Here is an 8,529-nt window from a genome sequence, read left to right on the forward strand (position 1 = left end):
GAGCAGCCAGGCAACCAGCACTGGCCTAGCACGCACTGCTTCACAAGTCACCTCACAACCACCACCACCAGCAGCAGCCAACACCGTAGCACTGCCCGACAAGGCACAGAGGCACAAGTGACCTCACAATGCTGCCTCCAGCTCTGGCCTCGCACACCCTGGGCCACAAGGCACCAGCCACAGCACCAATGGCCACACCAAAAGGCACCTCCCAAGCACAAACAGCACCTTCCCACAGTGACACATGCCTGCCAGGGCCTCACGCATCACTCACCTCAAAGCTGCCAAGAGCAGCCAGGCAACCAGCACTGTCCTAGTACGCACTGCTTCACAAGTCACCTCACATCTACCACCACCACCACCAGCCAACACCCTAGCACTGCCCGACAAGGCACAGAGGCACAAGTGACCTCACAATGCTGCCTCCAGCTCTGGCCTCACACATCCTGGGACACAAGGCACCAGACACAGCACCAATGGCCACACCAAAAGGCACCTCCCAAGGACGAACAGCACCTTCCCACACTGACACATGCCTGCGACGGCCTCACGCAGCACTCACCTCACAGCTGCCAAGAGCAGCCAGGCAACCACCACTGGCCTAGCACGCACTGCTTCACAAGTCACCTCACAACCACCACCACCAGCAGCCAACACCCTAGCACTGCCTGCCAAGGCACAGAGGCACAAGTGACCTCACAATGCTGCCTCCAGCTCTGGCCTTGCACACCCTGGGCCACAAGACACCAGCCACAGCACCAATGGCCACACCAAAAGGCACCTCCCAAGCACAAACAGCACCTTCCCACACTGACACATGCCTGCGATGGCCTCACGCAGCACTCACCTCACAGCTGCCAAGAGCAGCCAGGCAACCAGCACTGGCCCAGCATGCACTGCTTCACAAGTCACCTCACAACCACCACCACCAGCAGCCAACACCCTAGCACTGCCCGAGAAGGCACAGAGGCACAAGTGACCTCACAGTGCTGCCTCCAGCTCTGGCCTCGCACACCCTGGGCCACAAGGCACCAGACACAGCACCAATGGCCACACCAAAAGGTACCTCCCAAGCACAAACAGCACCTTCCCACACTGACACATGCCTGCGACGGCCTCACGCAGCACTCACCTCACAGCTGCCAAGAGCAGCCAGGCAACCAGCACTGGCCAAGCACGCACTGCTTCACAAGTGACCTCACAACCACCACCACCAGCAGCCAACACCCTAGCACTGCCTGCCAAGGCACAGAGGCACAAGTGACCTCACAATGCTGCCTCCAGCTCTGGCCTTGCACACCCTGGGCCACAAGACACCAGCCACAGCACCAATGGCCACACCAAAAGGCACCTCCCAAGCACAAACAGCACCTTCCCACACTGACACATGCCTGCCAGGGCCTCACGCAGCACTCACCTCACAGCTGCCAAGAGCAGCCAGGCAACCAGCACTGGCCTAGCACGCACTGCTTCACAAGTCACCGCACAACCATTACCACCACCAGCAGCCAACACCCTAGCACTGCCCGCCAAGGCACAGAGGCACAAGTGACCTCACAGTGCTGCTCCAGCTCTGGCCTCGCACACCCTGGGACACAAGGCACCAGCCACAGCACCAATGGCCACACCAAAAGGCACCTCCCAAGCACAAACAGCACCTTCCCACACTGACACATGCCTGCGACGGCCTCACGCAGCACTCACCTCACAGCTGCCAAGAGCAGCCAGGCAACCAGCACTGGCCTAGCATGCACTGCTTCACAAGTCACCTCACAACCACCACTACCACCAGCAGCCAACACCCTAGCACTGCCCAACAAGGCACAGAGGCACAAGTGACCTCACAGTGCTGCCTCCAGCTCTGGCCTCTCACACCCTGGGACACAAGCCACCAGCCACAGCACCAATCGCCACACCAAAAGGTACCTCCCAAGCAGAAACAGCACCTTCCCACACTGACACATGCCTGCGACGGCCTCATGCAGCACTCACCTCACAGCTGCCAAGAGCAGCCAGGCAACCAGCACTGGCCTAGCACACACTGCTTCACAAGTAACCTCACAACCACCACCACCAGCAGACAACACCCTAGCACTGCCCGACAAGGCACAGAGGCACAAGTGACCTCACAATGCTGCCTCCAGCTCTGGCCTCGCACACCCTGGGACACAAGGCACCAGCCACAGCACCAATGGCCACACCAAAAGGCACCTCCCAAGCACAAACAACACCTTCCCACACTCACACATGCCTGCGATGGCCTCACGCAGCACTCACCTCACAGCTGCCAAGAGCAGCCAGGCAACCAGCACTGGCCTAGCACGCACTGCTTCACAAGTCACCTCACAACCACCACCAGCAGCCAACACCCTAGCACTGCCCGCCAAGGCACAGAGGCACAAGTGACCTCACAATGCTGCCTCCAGCTCTGGCCTCGCACACCCTGGGCCACAAGGCACCAGCCACAGCACCAATGGCAACACCAAAAGGCACCTCCCAAGCACAAACAGCACCTTCCCACACTGACACATGCCTGCCAGGGCCTCACGCAGCACTCACCTCAAAGCTGCCAAGAGCAGCCAGGCAACCAGCACTGGCCTAGCATGCACTGCTTCACAAGTCACCGCACAACCATTACCACCACCAGCAGCCAACACCCTAGCACTGCCCGCCAAGGCACAGAGGCACAAGTGACCTCACAATGCTGCCTCCAGCTCTGGCCTCGCACACCCTGGGACACAAGCCACCAGACACAGCACCAATGGCCACACCAAAAGGCACTCCCAAGGACAAACAGCACCTTCTTACACTGACACATGCCTGCCAGGGCATCACGCAGCACTAACCTCACAGCTGCCAAGAGCAGCCAGGCAACCAGCACTGGCCCAGCATGCACTGCTTCACCAGTCACCTCACAACCACCACCACCACCAGCCAACACCCTAGCACTGCCCGCCAAGGCACAGAGGCACAAGTGACCTCACAATGCTGCCTCCAGCTCTGGCCTCGCACAACCTGGGACACAAGCCACCAGCCACAGCACCAATGGCCACACCAAAAGGCACCTCCCAAGCACAAACAACACCTTCCCACACTGACACATGCCTGCGACGGCCTCACGCAGCACTCACTCACAGCTGCCAAGAGCAGCCAGGCAACCAGCACTGGCCTAGCACACACTGCTTCACAAGTGACCTCACAACCACCACCACCACCAGCCAACACACTAGCACTGCCCGCCAAGGCACAGAGGCACAACTGACCTCACAATGCTGCCTCCAGCTCTGCCCTCTCACACCCTGGGCCACAAGGCACCAGCCACAGCACCAATGGCCACACCAAAAGGCACCTCCCAAGCACAAACAGCACCTTCCCACACTCACACATGCCTGTGACGGCCTCACGCAGCACTCACCTCACAGCTGCCAAGAGCAGCCAGGCAACCAGCACTGGCCTAGCACGCACTGCTTCACAAGTCACCTCACAACCACCACCACCACCAGCAGCCAACACCCTAGCACTGCCCAACAAGGCACACAGGCACAAGTGACCTCACAATGCTGCCTCCAGCTCTGGCCTCGCACATCCTGGGACACAAGGCACCAGCCACAGCACCAATGGCCACACCAAAAGGCACCTCCCAAGCACAAACAACACCTTCCCACACTGACACATGCCTGCGATGGCCTCACGCAGCACTCACCTCACAGCTGCCAAGAGCAGCCAGGCAACCAGCACTGGCCTAGCACGCACTGCTTCACAAGTCACCTCACAACCACCACCACCAGCAGCCAACACCCTAGCACTGCCCGCCAAGGCACAGAGGCACAAGTGACCTCACAATGCTGCCTCCAGCTCTGGCCTCGCACTACCTGGGCCACAAGGCACCAGACACAGCACCAATGGCAACACCAAAAGGCACCTCCCAAGCACAAACAGCACCTTCCCACACTGACACATGCCTGCCAGGGCCTCACGCAGCACTCACCTCAAAGCTGCCAAGAGCAGCCAGGCAACCAGCACTGGCCTAGCACGCACTGCTTCACAAGTCACCGCACAACCATTACCACCACCAGCAGCCAACACCCTAGCACTGCCCGCCAAGGCACACAGGCACAAGTGACCTCACAATGCTGCCTCCAGCTCTGGCCTCGCACACCCTGGGACACAAGCCACCAGCCACAGCACCAATGGCCACACCAAAAGGCACTCCCAAGCACAAACAGCACCTTCCCACACTCACACATGCCTGCGACGGCCTCACGCAGCACTCACCTCACAGCTGCCAAGAGCAGCCAGGCAACCAGCACTGGCCTAGCACGCACTGCTTCACAAGTCACCTCACAACCACCACCACCAGCAGCAGCCAACACCGTAGCACTGCCCGACAAGGCACAGAGGCACAAGTGACCTCACAATGCTGCCTCCAGCTCTGGCCTCGCACACCCTGGGCCACAAGGCACCAGCCACAGCACCAATGGCCACACCAAAAGGCACCTCCCAAGCACAAACAGCACCTTCCCACAGTGACACATGCCTGCCAGGGCCTCACGCATCACTCACCTCAAAGCTGCCAAGAGCAGCCAGGCAACCAGCACTGTCCTAGTACGCACTGCTTCACAAGTCACCTCACATCTACCACCACCACCACCAGCCAACACCCTAGCACTGCCCGACAAGGCACAGAGGCACAAGTGACCTCACAATGCTGCCTCCAGCTCTGGCCTCACACATCCTGGGACACAAGGCACCAGACACAGCACCAATGGCCACACCAAAAGGCACCTCCCAAGGACGAACAGCACCTTCCCACACTGACACATGCCTGCGACGGCCTCACGCAGCACTCACCTCACAGCTGCCAAGAGCAGCCAGGCAACCACCACTGGCCTAGCACGCACTGCTTCACAAGTCACCTCACAACCACCACCACCAGCAGCCAACACCCTAGCACTGCCTGCCAAGGCACAGAGGCACAAGTGACCTCACAATGCTGCCTCCAGCTCTGGCCTTGCACACCCTGGGCCACAAGACACCAGCCACAGCACCAATGGCCACACCAAAAGGCACCTCCCAAGCACAAACAGCACCTTCCCACACTGACACATGCCTGCGATGGCCTCACGCAGCACTCACCTCACAGCTGCCAAGAGCAGCCAGGCAACCAGCACTGGCCCAGCATGCACTGCTTCACAAGTCACCTCACAACCACCACCACCAGCAGCCAACACCCTAGCACTGCCCGAGAAGGCACAGAGGCACAAGTGACCTCACAGTGCTGCCTCCAGCTCTGGCCTCGCACACCCTGGGCCACAAGGCACCAGACACAGCACCAATGGCCACACCAAAAGGTACCTCCCAAGCACAAACAGCACCTTCCCACACTGACACATGCCTGCGACGGCCTCACGCAGCACTCACCTCACAGCTGCCAAGAGCAGCCAGGCAACCAGCACTGGCCAAGCACGCACTGCTTCACAAGTGACCTCACAACCACCACCACCAGCAGCCAACACCCTAGCACTGCCTGCCAAGGCACAGAGGCACAAGTGACCTCACAATGCTGCCTCCAGCTCTGGCCTTGCACACCCTGGGCCACAAGACACCAGCCACAGCACCAATGGCCACACCAAAAGGCACCTCCCAAGCACAAACAGCACCTTCCCACACTGACACATGCCTGCCAGGGCCTCACGCAGCACTCACCTCACAGCTGCCAAGAGCAGCCAGGCAACCAGCACTGGCCTAGCACGCACTGCTTCACAAGTCACCGCACAACCATTACCACCACCAGCAGCCAACACCCTAGCACTGCCCGCCAAGGCACAGAGGCACAAGTGACCTCACAGTGCTGCTCCAGCTCTGGCCTCGCACACCCTGGGACACAAGGCACCAGCCACAGCACCAATGGCCACACCAAAAGGCACCTCCCAAGCACAAACAGCACCTTCCCACACTGACACATGCCTGCGACGGCCTCACGCAGCACTCACCTCACAGCTGCCAAGAGCAGCCAGGCAACCAGCACTGGCCTAGCATGCACTGCTTCACAAGTCACCTCACAACCACCACTACCACCAGCAGCCAACACCCTAGCACTGCCCAACAAGGCACAGAGGCACAAGTGACCTCACAGTGCTGCCTCCAGCTCTGGCCTCTCACACCCTGGGACACAAGCCACCAGCCACAGCACCAATCGCCACACCAAAAGGTACCTCCCAAGCAGAAACAGCACCTTCCCACACTGACACATGCCTGCGACGGCCTCATGCAGCACTCACCTCACAGCTGCCAAGAGCAGCCAGGCAACCAGCACTGGCCTAGCACACACTGCTTCACAAGTAACCTCACAACCACCACCACCAGCAGACAACACCCTAGCACTGCCCGACAAGGCACAGAGGCACAAGTGACCTCACAATGCTGCCTCCAGCTCTGGCCTCGCACACCCTGGGACACAAGGCACCAGCCACAGCACCAATGGCCACACCAAAAGGCACCTCCCAAGCACAAACAACACCTTCCCACACTCACACATGCCTGCGATGGCCTCACGCAGCACTCACCTCACAGCTGCCAAGAGCAGCCAGGCAACCAGCACTGGCCTAGCACGCACTGCTTCACAAGTCACCTCACAACCACCACCAGCAGCCAACACCCTAGCACTGCCCGCCAAGGCACAGAGGCACAAGTGACCTCACAATGCTGCCTCCAGCTCTGGCCTCGCACACCCTGGGCCACAAGGCACCAGCCACAGCACCAATGGCAACACCAAAAGGCACCTCCCAAGCACAAACAGCACCTTCCCACACTGACACATGCCTGCCAGGGCCTCACGCAGCACTCACCTCACAGCTGCCAAGAGCAGCCAGGCAACCAGCACTGGCCTAGCACGCACTGCTTCACAAGTCACCTCACAACCACCACCACCAGCAGCCAACACCCTAGCACTGCCCGACAAGGCACAGAGGCACAAGTGACCTCACAGTGCTGCCTCCAGCTCTGGCCTCGTACACCCTGGGACACAAGCCACCAGCCACAGTACCAATGGCCTCACCAAAAGGCACTCCAAAGGACAAACAGCACCTTCTCACACTGACACATGCCTGCGACGGCCTCACGCAGAACTCACCTCACAGCTGCCAAGAGCAGCCAGGCAACCAGCACTGGACTAGCATGCACTGCTTCACAAGTCACCTCACAACCACCACCACCACCAGCCAACACCCTAGCACTGCCCGACAAGGCACAGAGGCACAAGTGACCTCACAGTGCTGCCTCCAGCTCTGGTCTTTCACACCCTGGGCCACAAGGCACCAGCCACAGCACCAATGGCCACACCAAAAGGCACCTCCCAAGCACAAACAGCACCTTCCCACACTGACACATGCCTGCGACGGCCTCACGCAGCACTCACCTCACAGCTGCCAAGAGCAGCCAGGCAACCAGCACTGGCCTAGCACGCACTGCTTCACAAGTCACCTCACAACCACCACCACCAGCAGCCAACACCGTAGCACTGCCCGACAAGGCACAGAGGCACAAGTGACCTCACAATGCTGCCTCCAGCTCTGGCCTCGCACACCCTGGGACACAAGGCACCAGCCACAGCACCAATGGCCACACCAAAAGGCACCTCCCAAGCACAAACAGCACCTTCCCACACTGACACATGCCTGCGACGGCCTCACGCAGCACTCACCTCACAGCTGCCAAGAGCAGCCAGGCAACCAGCACTGGCTTAGTACGCACTGCTTCACAAGTCACCTCACAACCAACACCAGCAGCAGCCAACACCCTAGCACTGCCCGCCAAGGCACAGAGGCACAAGTGACCTCACAATGCTGCCTCCAGCTCTGGCCTCGCACACCCTGGGACACAAGGCACCAGCCACAGCACCAATGGCCACACCAAAAGGCACCTCCCAAGCACAAACAGCACCTTCCCACACTGACACATGCCTGCGACGGCCTCACGCAGCACTCACCTCACAGCTGCCAAGAGCAGCCAGGCAACCAGCACTGGCCTAGCACGCACTGCTTCACAACTCACCGCACAACCATTACCACCACCAGCAGCCAACACCCTAGCACTGCCCACCAAGGCACAGAGGCACATGTAACCTCACAATGCTGCCTCCAGCTCTGGCCTCTCACCCCCTCTGCCACAAGACAACAGCCACAGCACCAATGGCCACACCAAAAGGCACTTCCCAAGCACAAACAGCACCTTCCCACACTGACACATGCCTGTCATTGCCTCACGCAGCACTCACCTCACAGCTGCCAAGAGCAGCCAGGCAACCAGCACTGGCCTAGCACGCACTGCTTCACAAGTCACCTCACAACCACCACCACCACCAGCAGCCAACACCCTAGCACTGCCCGCCAAGGCACAGAGGCACAAGTGACCTCACAATGCTGCCTCCAGCTCTGGCCTCTCACACCCTGGGCCAGAAGCCACCAGCCACAGCACCAATGGCCACACCAAAAGGCACCTCCCAAGCACAAACAGCACCTTCCCACACTG

This window comes from Rhea pennata, unplaced genomic scaffold, assembly GCF_028389875.1.
Source record: "Rhea pennata isolate bPtePen1 unplaced genomic scaffold, bPtePen1.pri scaffold_23_1, whole genome shotgun sequence".
NCBI lineage: Eukaryota > Metazoa > Chordata > Aves > Rheiformes > Rheidae > Rhea > Rhea pennata.